The sequence below is a fragment of the Ambystoma mexicanum genome, chromosome 5q (assembly GCF_040938575.1).
Source record: "Ambystoma mexicanum isolate Mex_15411 chromosome 5q, UKY_AmexF1_1, whole genome shotgun sequence".
Taxonomy (NCBI): domain Eukaryota; kingdom Metazoa; phylum Chordata; class Amphibia; order Caudata; family Ambystomatidae; genus Ambystoma; species Ambystoma mexicanum.
The window spans coordinates 498,166,222-498,188,761 of record NC_090933.1 but is presented as its reverse complement, the minus strand read 5'-3'; the positions used below and the strand labels follow the sequence as shown (position 1 = coordinate 498,188,761).

The 22,540-nt window shown below is 47.5% G+C and overlaps 1 long non-coding RNA gene across 1 annotated transcript; it reads right to left on the bottom strand.

Annotated features, from left to right (window-relative positions):
• Positions 1–1,529: 1,529 nt before the first annotated feature.
• Positions 1,530–2,941, bottom strand: LOC138498600 (uncharacterized). Its single transcript, XR_011278775.1, has 2 exons — positions 2,358–2,941; positions 1,530–1,978 (listed from the first exon to the last, which is right to left on the bottom strand). It is a non-coding gene; the product is annotated as an uncharacterized lncRNA (long non-coding RNA).
• Between the last annotated feature and the right edge of the window lie 19,599 nt (positions 2,942–22,540).

The window sequence follows — 22,540 nt, the reverse complement described above, 5'->3', positions numbered from 1 at the left end:
TCTGACTGCTCAGCCACAGCTACCAGGAAAATCTGGGTGGTGCAGACTGCTACCAATTTGGTTTACTGCTTACTCCTGTAGTCTTAATCTTCTTGCAGTTGTCCCCAAGGGAACTGCACAGGATTCTGCCTAACAGTGGTTCCCGCCATTCCTCTGCCTCTTCGAGGCACTCGCGGAAGCACCGTCACTGGTCGCCTTCCTCGTCCGAGGACTCCGCCCGTCGGCGGGTTGCTTGTCCAAACAAGCACTCTTCTCCTGCGGAATGGGATACATTTCGTATGGAGATGATGGCGATTTTTCAGTCGCAGGGCTCCGTTCCGTCCGTGCCTTCGAAAGAACATGCTAGGGCACGCCTTCGGGTCCCGGGTGGTCGGCGCGATCATGGGGCACCTTCGAGGTCCCGATCGGACAAGGTGGATCGCTCTAGTCATGCCCGCTCCAGGTCCCGGTCCTCGACGCCCTCGAGACCGTCGGAGCCTGTGAGGTTGTCGAAGAAGACGTCGACGCCATCGGCGGCATGTCCGTGGAGGGACCCGCTTGGGGCTCTGCCCTCAAGGCCTGTGTCAAAGCCATCAGCGCCATGCTCGACGCGGATTCTGTCGACGACCTCGACGCTTTTCGAGGATGCTTTATCGGAGGTACCCCGTGCATCGGTGGAAACCCCGAGGAAGGCTCTGAAGAAGTCGGTGAGACCTGTCTTTGAGCCTTTTTCTGTGCCCTCCTCCAGGGATTTATTCCAGCCTCTGGATTATATTTCTGAGGTGGAGGAAGGGTCTGATGAAGGTTTGGTTCCGGATGAGGTGCCTGACGTAATATTGTCTGGTCATAGCCAGATTGAAGACCTGCGTCAGTCTTTGCATGATGCCAGTGGTCTTGATACCTCCCCAGAGGTTGAGTTTGGTAAGCCTGAGCCTGGTACGCATGCTGACTCTTCGAGGATGGCAGAGTACTTGGGGTGGTCTGCGCCACCAGTAGATTTTCTGCAGATATCTTGGACCAAGGTCCACCAACTGACCCGGTACTGCCATTCCATATGGCCTTGCAACGAAGGGTGGCGGCGGCTTGGACTGTTACGGAGAGTCTCCCGGCAGTGGGTAAGTCGTTGCCGAAAAAGTACCGGCCAGCCAGCGGCGACCCCGGCTACTTGTCCATGCACCGTACTCCGGAGAGTTTGGTGGTGCAGGAGGCTACGGCCCCTGCAAAACAGGCGTCATACCCTACCATCCCTCCTGATAGGGACGACAAACGTTTTGACGGTTGGGCGAAGAAAGTCTTTTCTTCATGGAGTATGGCTTTGAAAGCAGCCAATTCCGTGTGTGCCTTAGCACGTTTCACTCGCACTCTGTGGAAATGTGTTTCATTGGCGGCTGAACATATTCCTGAAGGGGAGGAACGGGATGGCTTTCTTGCCCTTGTACAGGATGGCAAGGATGTATTCTCTGAAAGACACAGGAAACCCCACGCTTTGGATTGGAGTATTAATTAAGATTTAGATAGCGGAAAGACATCCAAAGGAAACAATTCAAAAATAAAGGTATCAAGGATTTTATTAAACCTGATACTAATTTAATATATCAAACAAATCATGATTAAATCTGCACTTGTAATAACAATTTACATAGCAGGAAACAACTTTTATTAAAAAAAAGACACATCTATATAATAAAAATCATCTTATTCAATCATCCAAGCATACAACCTCATCCATCCATTTAGACAAACCATTCATACTAAACACCAATCAATGTACGACATAAAATCTATAAGAAAATTCATCATAATTAATTCATCTGAAAGATTTATAGAAAGAACATGAAATCAATTTGACGGGCCACAGCAGATGACATCAGTGGCCTAGGCAATTAAGATGGGTCCCAGAGTTTTCTGACCACGACCTCATCTTAGTCCAAACTCGACCGGTTTCGACGTATATACTTTAGTGTAGTGACGTCTTCATCAGGAGTAACAAAAATATATTCTAACATCAAGAAAGAAAGAAAAACACAGATAATACATATCAATGTGTGAAGTCCTTGTACTTGGACAAAAAACATATAACATCCATAATAAAAATATCTATAGCGGAACAATAGGTAATAATATACAAGAGCCTGCTACCAACCCGGGAAAAGTTCCAGGATGGACCTGAGGTGTCTGGCAGAAAGTAGTGCTACCCTCTTGTATTGGTGTCTCCGAGAGGCAGATAAGAGCCAGGCCATAGACAGAATCAATGCTACAGATATACAAATGTACACATAAATATCACAAGGTCAATATGTCGATCCTCCACTACAGCGGCCCACGGACAGGACACGAGAGTCACATACTTAAGATAAAACTAAAGAATATTAACTAACCTTCATTCATGCAATGGAAGGCTGTGCGTCTCTTCCTTAAATTGTACGCTGTGTTCACTTATATTAAACAATAGCTTCTCCGTAGAGGTTCCTGCAGATAGCGAAGTGTGTGGACGCCAACGTTCTTCTCGAGAATGTCCAAACGCTCGTTCAACCAGCGGTCATAAATTTGGAGGTGACTCCCCGAATCCAGGGTTGGCTGCACCTGATGTTATATGGGCCTAAACACAACACAAGAGTTTGAGTATGTGAGAGACCGATTGTTCTTACAATTATATTATTGGCTACACCCAAAGTGAATTACTTCCAATTGAAAATAAATTGATGAATTAATACCACAATTGTGACTAAACAAATACGGCTTACTGAAAAGCTTGCTATTTAGAGAATTTCAAAAAGGTAGGGGGGGGGGATTGCATTTGAAAATTGCTCAATATTTCCGACTCCAGATTGCTTGACTCGGATGGGGTTTAACGGAAAGCCAAGGATGTAGGGCTCCCTTCTCTAAACAATAAAGGCAAGAAGCGATTTGAAAAACCGCCGTGATTCGAAAGGCCCCCACACGACAGAATGTTTACCTTAAGCGAAAGAACTCGCCAGTTCTCACAGTAGCTAGTCACCCGTATCCCAGCTGGGTCCGATTGGAAGTGGCGTGCAACACAGTAACACCGTTTCAAGGGTATTGATATATGCGTGAAAAACATCATGTGATCACGTAATTAACCACGTGACCACAAACTGAACTGGCCTACGTTCTAAATGGCCGTACCCTCTCAGATGAAAGACGCACGTGATTAGGCAGTATACCAGTGTACTACCCGACATATATAAAATGTTATGACAGGTAGTATTTAGTTACTCGAATTCCATGGTTCCATGGTATTAAGGCCCAATGTTAATGTTTTTAGATTAAATATCCACATTTGTTCCTTGTAATCTAAATTTTTTAATAGTTGGGGTTGGTTTTGTGCATATACTTTTTCAATGCAAAACCATTCCATCTGATCAGCCGTATGGCCCATCTCGACAAAATGGATTACCATTGGGGCATTGAGGTTTCGAGTTCTGATCTTTGAACGATGTTCGTTAATACGGGTACTCACTTCTCTGGTTGTTTTGCCTACATAAAACAACTGGCATGGGCAACGAATGGCATAAATGACATTCTTACTTTTACAAGTGGTAAAGGTACGAAGGGTCCACTTTCTGGTCTGTGAAACAAATGACATAGTTTTTTTGGAAAACTTACAAGCAACACATGAAGTGCAGGGATAGTGTCCCACCACTGGGCTAGAATTGGTATCGCGGATTGTATGCACTTTAGGAAAAGTTCTACTGGCACGAGTAATCTTTTGCTTCAAATTTTTACTTTTTTTGAAAGCAAATAGAGGTCTGGGTATAGATGTTCCTGATGTATTAAGAATTCGCCAGTTTTTTAAGATGATCCCTCTAATAGCATTACTGTGTTGACAAAAAGTTGAGACACATACTAATTCATCTTTCTTTGCCATGTGTGAATCCGTTCAGTCGGGTCTGGACGTAGCAGACTGTCAGCCAGTCCATGGCGGCGAGCACTGTGATGCGCAGATTTGTGTGGTTGCGTAAGTCTGGGTTTGCTCCGGATGTACAAGCCCGGCTTCTCAACATGCCCTTTTATGGTGACCATCTTTTTGGCAGCAAGGCTGACGAGAGCCTTCAGAGGTTGCAGACCTCCAAAGCTGCAGCAAAGTCGTTGAGCGCTGCAGTTCGCCAACCTCTGCCTTTTCGTCCTAGGGGACAGCAATGGAGGGGAGGTTCCTTTCGGTACTACTCTACTTTTGGTATATCGAGGGGAGCTGCAAGTCAAAGGGGCCAACGTAGGAGTACCAGAGGTGGAAAACAGGGTACTCGAGGTGCAAGGCCGCTCGGGCAGTTGCCTCTTTGCCCTCAGTCACTGCCGCAGCCGCTTCAGCTCAGTCATGAGGCCATGTCCCATGGTTCGCCGGTTGGGGAAAGGCTGGCGCAGCATCTTGTAGAATGGCGTGCCATTACTTCAGATGTGTGGGCTCTGGAGATCATAGCCCATGGCTACTGTCTTCCTTTCCGGCAGAGGCCTCACGACAATCCACCAGGGAATCTCTCTTTGAAGAGTCCGGATCCGCTCCTTGTGCAGGAAATCATATCACTGCTGGAGAATGGTATTCCCCTTATTTTTTTATTTCGAAAAAAGACGGGGGATTGAGACCCATCATGGACTTCTGTGGTTTGAACATGCTCCTCAGGAAGGACAAGTTCAAGATGGTTACTCTATCTCATGTCCTCCAGGCTCTTCAACTTCAGGACTGGTTGGTGTCTCTCGACCTCAAGGACGCTTACTTTCATGTGCCGATTCATCCCAAGCACAAGAAGTACCTGAGGTTTGCGGTTGCCGACTTGCGCTTTCAGTTTCGGGTCCTGCCGTTCGGATTGACCTCCGCCCCAAGGGTTTTCACCAAGCTCATGGTGGTGGTGGCAGCGTATCTCAGGAAAGGGGGGATTCACGTCTACCCCTACCTGGACGATTGGTTGATCAGGGCGCGCTCTCCCGAGCAAGTCCTGGATCATCTGTCAGCCACCTGCCACTCCCTTCACAGGCTGGGCTTCTCCCTCAACTTAAAGAAGTCCCACTTGACGCCAACCCAGCGGCTCCAGTACATCGGAGCAGTGCTCGACACATTCCTGGGGCAGTGTTTTCCTCCCCAGGTGAGGGCTCATCACATTCTGCAGAAGGTGCACAAGTTTCAACATGCCCAGAGTCTCCCGGCGTTGGAGTTCTTGAGGTTGCTAGGCCTCATGGCATCCTGCATTCTCCTGGTGCCAGAGGCCAGGCTGCGGATGAGATCTCTGCAGTGGGCAGTGGTCGCAGTCCTCCGGCAGGATGTTGGATCCCGTTCAGGTGCTGCCTCGGTCGCCCAGGATCTTCTGTGGTGGGCCGTCGAAGGCAATCTGATGAAGGGGGCTCCATTTTGGCTACCCTGTCCGGAGGTGACGATCGTGATGGACGCATCCCTCACGGGATGGGGAGCTCATGCCAACGAGTTGACAGTCAGCGGCCGTTGGTCTCTGTTTGAGTCCAGACTCCATATCAATCTGTTGGAGCTGAGGGGCATCAGGCTAGCTCTGAAGGCTTTTCTGCCGACTGTGCGAGGGAGGAATGTCCTGATTCTGACGGACAACACAGTGGCCAGGCACTACCTCAATAAAAAAGAGGGGGCAGGGTCACTTCCTCTGTACGGAGAGGCGATGCAGCTCTGGTTCTGGGCCATCCAGCAGGAAATTTCGATCTCGGCAGTTCATCTGGCCGGAGATGAAAATGAGGCGGCGGACGCTCTGAGCAGGCAGAGCTCGGTCTCTCACGAGTGGGAGCTGGCTCAGGAGATTCTCCTGGAGATCTTCGCACTTTGGCGGACCCCTCAAGTGGATCTCTTCGCCACCAGTGTCAACCGAAAGTGTGAAAGATTCTGCTCGCGGGAATTTCCTCCAAGAGGAGCCTTAGGGGACGCGTTCGTAGTGGAGTGGTACTTTCCACTGCTGTACGTGTTTCCTCCAGTCCCCGTCATTCCGCAAGTGCTGCGGAGGTTACGGAGGTTCGGTTCCCGAATGATCCACATTGCTCCTGCATGGGCCCGGAGAACGTGGTACCCGGACCTTCTCGACATGCCTATCTGCCACCCATGCCGTCTTCCCTACTGAGACAATCTGCTCTCACGGGAGGGGGGAGGTCAGGTTCTCCATCCAGAGGTCAAGTCCATCAACCTTCATGCTTGGCTTCTGAAAGGTTGAGGTATAAGGATTGGGACCTCCCTGAAGACGTGATGGAGGTGTTGCTTTTGGCCAGAAGGTCTTCCCTGTAACTTGACTGCAGAGAGTGTGCAGAGGGTGTGACGTCCTCCACACTGAATGGGCTGTGGAACCTTGGCTCGTCCCACTTTTTTCTTGTGTGATTTCTAACCAAGACCATGTTCCCAGGGAATACTGGAGGAATACTGGAGGAACACGTAATTCTGAAACCATATCTGTTGTAGCATCTCCTTCTGTGTTCTGTACTGCCCTACACCCTTCTTGTCGTCGCTGCAGCTGTCCTGAAATTACAGAAAAACAAGATGTCATGCAATTCAAATAGTTTTGCATTTCCAATCCTAACACTTCTCCTGTTGGCTGAGCATCACATCTAGCTCTAGTTCGAGGTGCTAACGGCGTCTGCATCCTTCTGCCCGTCACAATTTTGTACGGCGTGGGATGATGATCAGAACCAGGTTGGTTTCCGAGTGCATACAGTGCCAGTGGAAGACAGTGTAACCATCCCTTCTTCAGAGTAAGCTTCAACTAGGCTATCCTTTCCTTTAACAAGCCGTTGAGCTTCTCGCATTTCCCATTCCCTTGAGGATGATACACTGATGAAGACTTGTGCTTTATACCAAGCAACAAGCTGATCTGTTCAAATACTGCATTAACAAAATGAGGGCCATTATCTGACCTCATAACGTCACACACTCCCCATCTGTTGAACACCTCCCTCACCAGGAATTTGGCCACACAGGTAGAGTCTGGGTGTGTACATGGACCTGCTTCTATCCATCTAGAGAATGGAGACCCCACAACAATTAAATACCTGTACCTGTTACAAACATGAATCATATTGACATAATCTCTAATCACACGTAGTGTATGCCAGCCGTGAACTGCTGACAGATTATGCAGTTTACCATAAAAATGCAGCATGTTCTGCCAAGTTCGGTATAAACTAGTCTTCGACAATTGTTGCTACTAGATTCTCTTTTATGTGCGCTGGATAGTGTAACTATTCCAGTGCTATCTTCTATAAGGCTATAGGCATCACCGGTTTACCAGTGTTGTCTTGTCACCACAAGCTCTCGGAGGAGTTTAAAGAACACCCTCTTCGCTTGCATAGGTTCTTCTCTTCCTGTGGTGCTTCTCCTTGGAGCTCCATTAACTGAGTTTTTGACATATTGCTATAGCCTTCCGGCTCACTTCGTGCAACAATCATTTTCTCATGCAGATCAGACATTTCCACATTCATTACTATTTCATCTTCGGTTGCCACACGCTTGGCTTCAGAGTCTGCTGCTTGATTTCCACGTGAGATAAAATCTGTCCCTTTCATGTGGCCGCGCATTTTATGACCGATATGCCCAATGAGAGCTGTAGTGCCTCAATGAGCCTGTCCAATAAGGTGGTGTGTTGCACTGGCGTACCGTCTACTCAGAGGTAGCACCTACTTTTCCAGCGCACTAAGCCTGCGTGCACTGTTGATGTCACATAGGCGTTGTCACTGTACACAGTTACTCGTGCTTGAGAATCATGCAGAACAGGAAGTATCAATGCCAATAATTAGGCAACCTGTGCTGAATAATGTGAGGGTAATTGTGCACTAATAAGTACTCGAAATTCCCCATTTGCCGTGTGCTTCACCACAGCAGCTGCTGTTTATCTTTGTCCATTATTTTGATCGATCTTGGAAGAACCGTCAATGAAGACGATTTCTCCTTCTGCCAATGCATTTTCTTTTACTCTGGAGATCTCATCATAACATTTTTCATAGTTTGTGCAATCATGTATTGGCTCTCCTTCAGTGACTGGTTTTGCTATAAACATAGCTGGGTTCACTATTTTGCATCAAATTATTTTGATCAATGGATTAGATATGACCACGTCATAAGCAGAAGCTCTCTGAGATGTCAATGTGCCTTTTCGTTTCTCTAAAAAGGCAAATAATGTGTGCTCGATGAATAACGTCTTTGGGCACCCCATCCCAATGGTTGTAGCTTTTTCTATGGCAAACGCTACAGCAGCCAAACTTTGTTCACATGGGAAGTGACCTCTCATTACTGGGTCCAAATTCCCATTGTAGTATGCCAGGGGCTTGTACCCCAACATGGTTTTCTGTATAAGGACTGCTGTCATAACACTGCCATTTGTGTGTGAAAACAGGTAGAATTCCTCTGCATAATTGGGAATCCCTAAGACTGGTGCTGTGCAGATGGTCTTGTTCATCAAACCCTTCCTCCATGGTCTTTGTCCACACGATTTTCTCTTTTGTAATAAGGGCTTAGTATATGAACTGTAATCAAAGACCCATGCATTGACGTAATTGCATAACCCTAGAAAACTCTGCATTTGTTTAATTGTGTGTGGCTTGGCTGTTCTAGAAATGGCTTTAGCTCGTTCAGGGGTAACCCTTTTCCATTTATGTAAGATCAGCTGGCCTATGTATAGCATTTCTTGTTGACAATATTGTAACTTTTCCTTGTCAACTTTATATCCTTTCTCAGCCAGTATAGTTAATAGCTGAATGGAATCGCATCTGCACTTTTCCTCTGTTGTGCTGCAAATTAGAATGTCATCCACATAATGCAAGACAACACTCTCTAATGCAATATTACCTAAGTCCCTGGACCCTGTTGAAAATTGAAGGAGACTCACAATACCCTTGAGGCCGCCTTGTGCTTTTCAGATGAACTTGTCTGAACGTGAATGCCGTCAAATCTTTTGAGTCTTTGTGCAATGGGATTGAGAAAAATGCATTTTAAGTCAATCACTGTGATATACTGTGCTTCAATGGGTATATTACATAGGTTCGTGGACGGGTTCGGGACTAGAGGGAACTCGGCCTCGACTATCTGATTTATCAGCCTTAAATCTTGTATTAAACGCCAAGACCCTCCCTTTGATTTTTTAATTGGATAAACTGAAGTATTGCATGATGACTCTGACGTCACTAGGATGCCCTGCTCCATCATGGGGGAAATTGTCTTAAAAATCCCTTCATCTGCCTCCCTAGACATTGGGATACTGTCGTGCTTTTGGTAAAATTGCTCCTGGTTTCAATTTAATCTTCACTTCTCCAACTCCTTTCAGTAAGCCTACATCGTAAGGGCCTGTAGTCCATACTGAGACAAGTACCTTTGACCTATCGTCATCAAAATATTCAAGACGTTTTTGTGCCAACATCATTCTCTGAGGCACCTCTCTTTTAATAATTTTCACCCAATAAATGAGATTAAGCTCAACTGTCATCTCATCTTCACCTATGTGTTCTTCAAATAGATAGTCATCAGTGACGTCAGCCAATCTGTAACCCTCCCCAAAGGCGATTACTCAGCACCATTGTCTGCCTTCATCATCACAGCCATCAAGCAAAGCCATCTCTCCTCGCATTATGGCTGCTTTTATTGTTAAGGGAAACACTCGTCCCTTTTCCTCATGCATATGTATTCTTGGTCTGAACAGAAACTCGTCTGGTGTCCTCATTGTTCTGTCTGTAAGGCCTGATAGCCATGACATTAATATGCGCACTCCATATGTGACTATCTCTGGTTCATAGCCATTCGTCCTGCGTATGCTCTAATTATTTTGCACATGTTCAAATAATGCATTCCTGGAGTTGAGCATACCATGCCCTTCTCCGTGAACAAGATCGTCATGTTTAACTTTGTCATCAAATCTCGTCCCAATACATTTACAGGATTCTGCCTCGAATATAGCAGTGGCACTTTCATGTCACATTCTCCTATGGAAACTGGAAGTTCTTTTGTAAAAGGAACATGACTTGTTGCTCCTGTAAAGCCCTGAGTATTTATGGCATTGCCGGACAAAGAAAACTTGCCTTCACGTATACATGAGCGTGTCGCACAAGTGTCAACTAAGAAAGCTAAGAAAGAATATTCCTTATCGCCTATAAAGACATCTACCCTTGGTTCCTCTTGAGGGTTCGGTGTCACTTATAGGATAGAACACATCAGGTCTCCCAGTGAGCTGTCCTAGTGTTTGTATAATCTTGTCCCACTCTGAGTAAATGGATTTCCTCCATCACCTGTGGCATCTCCTATTCCAGAATTCATATCCTCTCCTGTGCCTGTTTGTAACAGTTGCATTGGTGACTGATGAGACTGTCCCTGTGGATAATGTGTCACCTTCTGCTGTAGTTGCAAGCTCTACTGTGCTCCCAGCGCTTGCTCCTGCACCGTGTGATTCTGCACAAATCGATTTCCACCCTGCTGCGGGAACGCAGATGGATTCACCATCCCTCCTCTTGTGAATTGGTCGTTTTGCACCATTCCTTGACTTCTGCACATGTGTGCAAGATGCCCTGTCATCCCATACGTCCAACATGTTGGCAGTGATCTGATTACTTGCCCATTTTGCATATCCTGGTTGCCGCTTTGCATATTTAGAAAACCTCACTGATTACTCTGAAAATCTCCCTAATTAATCTGCCGTCCTCTTCCTCAAACGCCTCTTCCTCTTGGGTAAAACCCATTATTGCTTTGATCAAACTACCTTTGGTTATTAGCCTGCTGCATGTTTGATCCATCTGTATTAGTTATCATTGCCCCCTCAATGGCATAATTTTTTCTGCACTAATTTAGCCTCTTCGTCCTTTTGTGCAGCATCCTTTTGGTGATTCTTCTCTTGCAGCAGCCGGCAACAATGCGCGGTCGTCAGCTGTATTTCAGACCATGGCTTAGCCTCAATCCCTTTCAATTTCTTGAGCTGCTTCTGTACCTGTTCTGGCAGCCCTTGGCATAATATATGGTAAAACACGGGTTATATATTTCCCCAAGATTCCCGCGTTTCAAGTACCCATGCGTCTTGGAAATTCTGAATATAAATCAACGGATCATCTCCCTCCTTCATCTTGCTTGTCATTATAGCTCCCATATCAGAAGTGTCTGGGTATAGCACTCTAAGCGCTTTCCATACCGCAGTTCTGCAATTGTTAAACGGCACTCAGTCATGCGCAGTATTAACTGTAGTCACGCCAGGGTAACCTGCACGTGTCCACACATCGTCAGCTCTGTCACCAAGTATGGCGATTAAAAGACCCTTTATATCCCCTATAGCTAACGTGTTCCCTCCCATCATTTTGTCTAAATCATGTATCCATTTTCCGCCTCCAGATGTCAACATTGTAAGCTTATTTTTCAGGTTTTCTCTATCCATCTGTGGCCAAGGTATATATTGCGGCCTCGTTCCTCCTTTTTCTAATAAGGGGAACTGTGACACATGACACTCCTTTTCCTCTGATCATTCTTCTGTCTACCACAGGGGTAATATTCCCGTATCACCGTCTACTTGGCAATGTTCTTAACCTGCTCACATAGGGTGGTGGAGACACCCCCCTCTGACCGTGTGACACTCTCTCATGCCGATCTGATTGTGTGGCTAACTCTGATGCCTTAAGTGCAGACCAAGTACAATCCAACCATCTTATTTCTTTTCCCCTAGAGAAGCGTCTTTCGCAACTTATCTCGTCTTCTCGTTCTTCACATTCTTCTCTTTCTGCGTCCGATATTCTCTGTGCCCAACTCATGCAACTTCTCTCATTCTCCTCATTTCTATTTAGAGTCAGCCTATGTAAGGACAGCTCTCTACGTCTGCTACTTCGGGGGCATCCTCAGTATCATCCATCTGAGTGCTCTCAAGACGCTCATCCTCTCCTTTCCCATGGGGTATCTCTTCTAGCCCCATCTCATCGATATTCTATCGATTGTCTCTCTGATGCTTCTGGTGTCGAGGTCATCTTCTAGATTTGCTCTAGACGTGCCTGGTACTGAATCGTACTCAGGAAAGAATTCTTCAATATCGTCCCAGTCTACCACTGGATCAGGTTTTTTAACCTCTCTTTCCAAATATTCGAGATCCTGTGTTCTCTGTCTTTGCTTGCGTTCTATGTCGTCTTCAAATTCTCTATGCTTTCTCGCTTCCTCTCTGACCCTATCTTCCTCTTGTTTCTTTGCATCTCTTCGTTCATTTGCCCTTTGCATTTTCCTCCTCTCCGTCTTTTTATTCTCTTCTCCCGGATTTTTTGTTCTTCTTCTATTCTCCTTTGTTCTATTCTTTCCTGATCATTAGCTGTTCTCTGCATATGATCGTGCATTCTTTGTTCTTCTTCCTTTTCCTGTTTTCTGACCTGCTTGTCATGATATAGCTGCTCTAGTTTCTGCCTATCCTTTTTCCTAGCTCCTTCGTCTCTTAGTCGTTTTTCCTTTTCCTTCTAATTCGTCTTGTTCTCCCCTTTGTCTCATATCCTCAATGCCTTTAACATCGAGTTTCAATAAAATCTGACCTCTCATCCATTCGTTCTGTGTGAATGCTATCTCATCAGTTCTATCCTCATCTGCTTTCCATCTTTTTACCGCTCTTTCCGTATCTAGAGATGTACTTGCTTGTGCTTGATATCTTTTCTCCTTTTTGCATCTCTCCTTGTCCTTTGGAGGTAATAACTCTTTCTCTGTCCTTTTCTGGGCTTTCATCACTACTTTGCGCAGGCGACTCATGTGACAGGTTGCTATATCCTGTTGCTGCTTTAAGTTCCCTAAGCGGATACAATCCTTCATCTTTACTAGCTTTGCTTTTTGTTTCAGCAGGGGCGGGTGGCGCAGAAGGCTCTTCACCCCCCCTCTGTGCATATATTCAGTATCCATTCTAACCGTGACTCCTCCTCTTTTTCTTCTTGGTACTTTTTCCAAAGTTCTAAACTAACCAGACGTTTGTCTAACTTTTTTCCCCATGTATGTGGCATGTAAATATATCGTCATGTGCTGCAGGACCATTTTATATAGCGATCCTCCTTGGGGCCATGGCATAAACATTTTGTTTGCAGTCCCTTTAACCCATTCTGTACTGTACTGTTTAAGCTTAGGTGCATGCTTCGGAAACTGTTTGCACAAGTGTATCAATGGGGTAATGTCTTCATTGCTTAACCTGTTTATCCTCTCCTTATATAACACTTTATTATACTTTACGTTTCACAAACAACATCAACAGTATGAGCGAGCGCCAATCGTCGCAAGCTCCAATCCCGTTTTTTCAACAATACTTTTACTTTTGTTAACAACCATCAATCCATGCCATACAACATTTTGACTCTACAATCAAGCAATTTTCATGCTATTTCAAAAAGAGTTTTTTACCTTATGACGTCATAGGTTAATTACAACACATAAAACAGACAGACGGACTCTGGCCAGCCACACAAATGTCAAGATATCTGCTTCCTCAGATGCATGCTGCCCCTAGTTGTATTCCGACATGGAATTTAAGCCCATTTCTTTCAGATCGTCTTTAATCCATCTGGTCTCCTACGTCATCCTATCAATCAGGACTTTAAATGAAGGCTTCTTCTAGCGCTCTTTAAAACCTAGGCACTGGGCGTATACTCTTATCGTGGCCACACTCTCGATATCTCTTTATATTGCTCGGCCACACTCGGGTCAATGTTTTCCCCTTATTTATTATTTTACGTTATACTCTTACTCTGACGTTATATTTGACCCATCTCCCTCCGTTACCTTCCCTTTACTTGTTTTAAGGCATGCAAGTTTTTGCCACACATTCAGTCTTTTTCACTCACCGTTCGCATGTTTTTCCTTTCCGGACGCTCGGGATCACTGCCTTAGTTACCGCATTTCCATGCCACTTGTTCGACCTGCTGCTCGTAGAAGTGGGAAGGGGTTTTTGCGGGAAAGCAAAGGTCCCTTCACACCTAACCTGCAGGGTTTTCAATTAAACTAACCACTATCTACGGGGAGTTTTACGTTTTATCAGCTGGATGGCAAAGGACTTGTGATATTGCTGAGGACGCGAAGTAACTTATGTCGACACCCAATGGGTATCTTTATCTAATCGAACCATCAATCTCTGCTACCAAGTGAACTCGATGGTCTCCAGCCAGCCCTCTGACTGGGGATCTCCAAACAGCCCTTTAAGATGAGTAGCAGTACCCTCGAGATAGATGGGGATGTAGATCCGTACTCGTGCATCAAATAACTATGACAACTCAATAGTTTGGCAAAGGGAGTCAGTTTAGCGACAAGTACAAAAAACGGGGAGGACAACGAACATCAGCAACTGCTCGATCTTCTCTCTCTCTTCCAAATTAATTTCAGAAAAAACACCATATTTATAGCAAAAACTCGTCATCACTGACGCGCAATCTTAAAAACCTAACATGCCACGTGATTGGTTATAGGAAGGTAACTTTAACATAGGTACTATATATGCATGTGGTAACGGGGAGAGGGGATTGGACAATCAATGTCAGGTGGGGCAACTAAGCCCTTCCTTCAAAATGTGCCACTATGAACGTCACTAAAAGTATGACGTCCCATTGGCTCTACTCACTATAGGATCCTAGATTGCACAGTTGACTGTGTTTGGGTTGGCATCAACCCCATGCATACTTTTCTACTTGCGTCTAGCAGCATGCAGAAAGACCAGCCAGGTGCAGGGAAGCTTCCCTCCAATTATGTTACAATCAATCATCACCTCAATGGTCATGTATCAATTACTGCTTTGTAGTTTGGCCTCAAGTCTGCTGCTTGGTCTGAGATTTTTTAAAGAGTATGGGTATGGCACGGATTCATGCGTAGGTGTGAAAGTCTCATCCTTTCCTGCCTGCCTTGTCACGTGGCTAGGACACCGTAAAATCGGCCTCTTCTTCATGGATTTTCATTTATTTGATTTAATTCAGCCAGTCTTCTACCATCTGTGGCTTATCTTGACCTCTCTGAACAGGATACTCTGTTCTTTTCTCTTTAATTGTATCCGCTATTGGCCTTTTCCAACCAGATACGACCTTGGCTTCTTTGCATGGTTACCTTCAGCTGCGTTTCACTTTGTTTTACTTCTCGATTTGTTTTCTGCAACACTCTCCTCTCAAGACCTTTAGTAACCTTTGTGCAATTCTGCTCATGTGCGTGGTGGATTTACACTCAAAGTGCTTTTGAGGTATATATATGTTTATGTTGGCGCTTGCTGCAATCTATTTACTACTAAGCATAAGCAAGCTTAATGATTTCTTTGCTTCTTGCAGTTTCTTGCATCTGTACACGTTTAAACTAACTGAATATCTTCATCATGTATATAGCATAAGTTTCTTCATCTTGATGTCAACTTCTTTATCTAGCACTCAAGATGTCACTTATCCATAGCATCTCCTCTTGGCTTTGTCTTCTATCAGCATTCTCTGGTCCTATATCATCTATGTGTGTGTCCGTCCGATTTGTTATGATGTCACCATTCGTCTTCCTTTATTATCTTCTTGGCTTCTGCGGGTATTCCTTTCTGACAACCGTCCTTCTGTCTTGACTGTAGATCTGGCTTTCTCAATGGGTACCTTACTGTCCATGTTTTCTTAAATGTTGGTACTTCAATAGGTGCTGTTACTCTGATAGGCACTGCGCAGAGCCCAACAGCTGTTCTTTGCTGGTTTATTTGTTCATCATACGTCACATAATTTGGCGTGAAAGTACTGGGTACTACGAAGGGGGTGGCTGGAGTGTGGATGACATTTGGCACTACCTCTTCAACCCCATGGTATGGCAGGGGAACTCGAGGAACCTGACAGCCATGACGCACTGACCTATGGACTCTATGGAAGACGCATGTAGTAGAAGCCAGACCATAGCTTAGGAAATCTAGTACGCCATGATCGTCTCAGAGAAGCCTCAAGCCTCACAGAATGCTGTGCAAGCAGGACCACCACAGCGAAAACGAAGCACCTGCCAAGGTCGCAATGTTGCAAACGAATTTCCTCACGCTAAACCAAAGTAATACCGGCTGCAGGAGAGGCGTGCTCTCCGACAAATACAGAATAATTCAGAGCTCCTGTGCTCGCCAACGTAATGTCCAAGCACGTGATCCGGCCGAGCTGATGTGGAGCCAAGAACCGGTGGCTGGGAAGAGCCGACTGTGCCACGGACCAGACAATGGTTGCAACAAAATAGTTATTTTCGAGCTACAGTTCTGCGTTGGGAAACGGAGCGCTCTCATGGTAGTAATGGTCCATACACGGTTATGATGCTGACACATAGTTACACCTTACAAACAAATGATTGCACATGCACCGTGAACAGGTGTCTAGCAGGTTGGGAACTGAGATTGTCCCAGGCTGCGGGGCCCGCGCTTTAGCCAATCAGAGATCATAGCCCTAGGGGTGTGTAGCTGGGGTCACTGACCAATCACGAGGTCTGCATACTGTAACAAATAGTATCCGTTTTCGGGGATGGTCCAAGCCTAACACCTGACACAACTTTGTCCAATAATATAACTCGTATAGGGGCGTCTATATGGGAACTACCACTCAGCAACCTATCTGGAGTGGAGTGAGGCCTAGAATGTGACGCAAAGTATGACTTCACACATCACCAAAAAGGCCTGCGAGCCTGAATGCGGCGAGATGAGTGCATGTGAACCCTGCGGTTTGTTGGCTGTAATAAACCTCATTTACACCTTGCTACTTGTATGGACCTCGCGTTCTTTTGGACAGAGGAAGGAGTTAGGCCTTCCATGAGTTCAGCATCCGTGGACTCCGAGCATGGCTCTGCCTGCCTGGGGGTTCACCCTAACAGCCCCACCGGCCTGTGAGGACAGGTTTTTGGAGAAATTCCTCACGCTTATGAGATCCCCTCAGATGGGAGCGATCCTTTGGGATGGGATCAGGGACATGCTACCAAGCTCCACCAGCGACCACAATAATTATTCCTATGGCTCCAGCGCCTCATGCCCCCGCGCAGCCCAGCTGCCCACGCCAGGCCCCACGGGGACAGCGCCTCTGCCAGACCAGGCGGTTCCATACCAGCCTCCACAGAAGGGTCTGGTCCGCACACCTCAGCCTTCGGCATCCAGTACTCCTCTACCTGCTCCAGACCAGCAGGACACACTGGCGGACACTGATGAGGAGGAGGACCCCAACGCTCAGTCCTCGGCCAAGGCATTCCATGAACAGCTCGCAGGTCTGGCCGAGTACTTGGGGCTTCCACAACCCGAGGTGGAACAACCAGAGGCGGGTTCCTGCCAGCGGTCCTCACTCTACGCCACATGGCTAGAACGGGGATTCCGATGCAGGCGGACGTTGTCGTCTTGGCCAAAAAGGGATGGCTTAAACCCTGTTAGGCGCAGCCCACCAACAGGCGCCTCGATGCCAAGTACAGACAATTTGAGGGGGGATGCACTCTTGCTGTCAGCACACTGTCAACCACACTCCTCTGTGATTGACGTGGCCTCTATGTACTCGGAACGGCAGTCTTCCTCGCCCACCTTGTCCTCGGCTCTGCTAGGCAAGGAGGAGATGATCTTGGAGGCGTATGGAAAGGTCTATTCCAACGCCTTGCTTCACCTTCATCAGTCTAATGCGGATGCCATGCTCGCAGCTGTTAACCAAAGGCTTTTGCGGGAAATAGCCAATGTCCCTCTGGAAATTCAACTACACAATCCGGCACGCTTTCAGACGGGGCTGGCAGAAGCAAAGATGGTGGCTCAAGACATCATGGAGTCCACAGTGGCACATATTGACAGCTCAGGCCATGCCATCTGCATCACCACGGACATGAGAAGGACTGCCTGGCTACGGGCTACCAAGTTCAACCCGGACGTCCAGGAGCATATATTGGACCTTCCATTCGAGGGTAGTGGCCTCTTTCATTCCACCACCAATGAGGAACTTGATAAGAAGAACAGTTCCCAGACTGCCTAATCCTTATCTATCCTCACAAAGTCCACGCCCAAGACGTGCAGCCAGATGCACCAGCATTCTGACAAGGCGCGGGCCTTTGGCGGGTTCCGGGGCTTCCAGGAACAATGGTCCAGGCAGCTGGACCGATCTCCAAGTCAACACTGCAGCAAATAAGGGCTTTCAGTCCACCCCCGCCCCTCAGCCTCAGACAGGAAAAAAAGGCCTGACACTTCCCTCGGGTCCACATGTCTCAGCTGGGGGCAGGCTTGCCCTCCATGCACAGCTTTGGCGCACAAGGTTTACGGACCCCTGGATCCTGTCAGTAGTGTCCACGGGCTACCACCTACCGATCCCTCCCTCCCTTCCCTCCTCTCCTCCACGATTTGGCAGCCTTGTCAGTCCTTCCTGAGGTTAAGGGTCATTGTCTTTCATGTCCAATACAAGGTTCTACCCTTTGGCCTCAATTCAGCCCCCAGGGTCTTTACCAGGCTTGTGAATGCAGTGGCAGCCCTTCTCAGGGCCCAAGTCACCATCCATACCTATACGATTGGCTTGTCAGGGCAAAATCCCCAGAGGCAGTCCATCACACCTCCTTCACCCTCATGAATACGGTACACAAATTGGGATTCTCCCTCAATCCCGAGAAGTCACAGCTGGAGATGACGCAGAGTCTAGCGTTCCTGGACCTCATCTGGGATACGATATCCAAGAGACTTTTTACCTTGGAGGACAAGATCACAGCCATCGAGGGCCACGTGTCATTTTGTCAGCCGAGAGGTGACCCTAGCATGGTGGTACCAGCACCTCATTGGTATCATGGCAGCATTTCTTCTTGCAGTGCCTTAGACAAGGCTCAACGTGAGAAGATTACAGCTGCACTGCGCAGCCTCATGGAGTCAGGAGTGTGGTTCCCAGGCAGAGCTCGTCAGCATTCCTCCCTTTCTCCATCAGGACCTGGTCTGGTGGAGCACGGACCGCAACCCGAGGATAGCCAGACCCTTCCGACAGCCAGCACCGCAGGTTACCATCACCAAGAACACTTCTTTGGAGGACTGGGGAGCTACCCTGGACAACCCCAGCGTCCACAGTTTGGTCTCTTCAGAAATAGGAGCCCCATATCAATTGGCTAGAGCTGGAGGGAATCTGGCTGGCTCTCAAGGCCTTCCTACCGCTCATCAGTGGCAAGATGATCCTCATTCAAAAGGACAACTCCACCAGCATGTATTTTCTAAACAAGCAGGGTGGCACCAGGTCTCCTCTATGCAGCATGGCGGTCAGCATTTGGGAATGTGCTCTGGTGAACGGCATAAACTTGACAGCGATTTACCTTCCAGGGTAGTCAAACCTGGAGGTGGACAGGCTCAGCAGGTTGGGTGCGGTCAATTGCAAATGGCAATTGAACGATCAAGTCCTGCAAGGGATCTTCGACAGATGGGGTCATCCACAGGTGGACCTCTTCACCACATAGTACAACAGGAAGTCTCCTCAGTTCGCATCCCGTCCCTCTCTGGGTGATGCGTTTCAGATACAGTGGAACAGCATAAACGCATATGCCTTCCCTCCCTCTCCCCTAGTACACAGGGTGATCTGCAAGATACGGGAGTCGCGGCACCTCAGTATCATTCTGGTAGCTCCTTGGTGGCCGACGAGACCATGGTTCTCCGAACTGCTCAGCTTGGCGGACCAACCTCTGTTGTACCTTCCACTGGGCCCAGCTCATCTACTGTCACAGCAAGGGGGGGGGGGCACGGTCATCCACCCGCTTGCCCCGCAGAAGTTAGTGCTTGCAGCGTAGTTCGTGAACAGGTCACTTTAAAGCATCTGCGTCTTTCTCAGGCTTACCTAGACATCATACAGGGTACTAGGAGCAATGCGACTTGGAGCCAGTACCAAAGTAAGTGGAGTAGGTTTTGCCACTTGGCGGAGTCTAAGGAAGTCGATCCTCTACGTGCACATCCTTCTCTGCACACCTTGCACACTCAGGAGTACAAATAGACACATGCCGCACCTATCTGGCGGTCATCGGAGCCTACCGGAACTCGGAGGAGGACGTTTACACATCCTCCAACCTGGTGGTTAAAAGACATTTGGCGGGCCTCACCAGGCTCTACCCGCCTATCAAGAAGCCACACCCAGTGTGGGACCTCAACATAGTGTTGGGCGCCTTGGTGTATAACCCCTTTGAGCCAAAGGCATCCGCGGACATCAGGCTGGTCACCATTAAAACAGCCCTTTTGATGGGTCTTACGTCTACACGCCCGGTCAGCGAAATTCAAGCTATGGTGGCTTCGGAGCCGTACACTAAGTTTCATAGGGACAAGCTGGTCCTCAGAACGCACCCCACGTTCTTGCCTAAAGTAGTCTCTTCCTTCCTCCTAAATGAGGAGATAGTTCTGCCTGCTTTCTTTGCAGACCCCAAGGACGATGCTCAGAGGGTACTTCACTGCCTAGATGTTAGGCGTGCTCTAAAATTCTACCTGGACAGAACCAATAGCTTCTTCAAATCTGAGGCTCTCTTTGTCCCCTTTGGTGGGTCAAAGCCAGGATATCCGGCTTCTAAGGCCTCCATAGCAAGGTGGGTGGATTCGGCAATTAAGGAGGCCTATTAGGGGCAGCACAAACCGCTTCTGGCAAATATGCATGCCCATGCGATCAGAGCCCATGCCACAGCAATCGCGTTCCAAAGGCACGTCTTGTGGCAGGTCATCAGCAGGGTGGCCACGGGGGCCAATCCTTTGGCCTTCTGCAAGCACTACTGTTTGGATGCCGGCTCCAGGTCAGATGCTGCATTCGGGCAGACAGTGTTAAAGAACTTGTTTTCTTGAGAAGGGTCACCTCCCCACCCTGGGGCTACATTCAGTTGTGATACAGTATGGAGAAAAGGGGACAGGATGTAGGAGTAATTATAAGTTACTCACCTTAGTGACTAACATACTAGTCCATAGTCCCCTTTCCTCAAAACGTCCCACCATCCTCCCCCCTAATAAAACTGGTGTCATTAGGCAATGGTAATATTGTGGACGCGTCATTGGGGACGGACAAGTGGCGCAGTGGACGGAGTCAGGAGAGCGCATACTCCCAGGGCCGTGCCCCAGCGCGCCTCTAAATTTTAATGGCAAGAAGATTTTTTCTGGTGAAAAGGGTTCCGTCTCTCGTCCTTAGTGAGGGACGCCCATACAGTATGGAGGAAAGGGGACTATGGACTAGGAGTACCTTAGTCACGACAGTGAGTAACTTATAATTTCTTTGCCCCCTGCAAGTGAAAACAAGAAGCTGGATGCCATAGGGGACACGGTTTTCAATTTGGCAGCTTAGCTTTGAGAGCTGTGAATGCCACATATGCCCTTGCTGAATATATGTTTGGTCTGTACATGCCCTTTTGATGATTGCCATCTCTTTGGGGCAAAGGCTGTGTTGTCTTTGCAAAAGTTTCAGCCCTTCCTCCCTACAATGTCACTGTTATGTCGTGGGACTTGCTGTTGAACATCCTTCTCCATCTGCGCTAAAGGGTTGGGCTTTGTGCCCCTTTCCAGTTTTGCAAACGGTGAAAGGAGTCAGGTGCCTACTGGCAAGCAGCTGCAGTGTAATTTCTGCCACCCCCTTTGCAGGGTAGAGGTTTTGGACTCCAAAGAGGAGGGTTTGCCACCTGTGCTGTCCCCATGTCAACAGCATGTGCTAAACAACTGTGGATTGAACTGTATGCATTTAACTCCATTGGGAAGGAGGTCTGTTTGCCCAGGTGTGGCATCTCACCACCATGTATGCATGGGCCCTGCAGGTTGTTAATCATGATTACTGCCAGACGTTTTTTGACACCCACCCAGCCACTTTACTACCCTCCTTTCTGCCCCTCATTGCCTACACACCTTCCCCTTTTGGAGGACGTCTGTCATGTTCTGAGAAAGGGCAACCATGGTGGTGGTATTACATTCAGAGCGAGATAACTGCTTGTGCTCTTCAATTCCTGGTCCAGAAGAAAGACTGGGGCCTTTCCACAATTATTGGTCAGAGGCTCTTGAAATTGTACATGCACAAAGAGAAGTTCAAGATGGTGATTTGGGCCCAAATCCTCCAGACCCTCAAACTGAGAGACTGGTTGGTTTCTTAGTCCCTCAAGGACACTTACTTCTTTATGCTGATCCACTCCAAGCATAAGAAGTACTTGAGATTCATGGTTGGACATGGCCACTACCCATTCCTAGTTCTGCTGTTTGGTCTTTGCTCGGCACACAGGATCTTCACTAAACTGTAGGTGGTGGTAACGGCTCATCTCAGGAAAGAGTATTCATGTCTTCCCCAAAGTGGATAATAAGCTCATTCAAGCCAGCAATCCAGACGTACTACTGCGAGTGGGGGCTATGTCAGGAATTTCTGGAGGATATTATCCCTCTTTGGGGGACTCCTCAAGTGGACCTTTTTACTTGTGGGAGAAGGAAGCGCAAGTTGTTCTGTTTCAGTATTTTCCTCCACAGAACGCACTCTGACATGTTCATTGTCAAGTGGAACGCCAAACTCCTCTGAACGTTACTGCAGATCCCAGTCATTCCTCTAGTTCACAGGAGACTGCAGACGTTTAAGTCCCTGTTTATTCTCATCACTGCAGACTGGGCCCAGAGGATGTGGTACCTAGGGCTTCTGCACATGCACCTCTGCCCTCCTTGGCTCCTCCCATCCAGGATGAGGCATA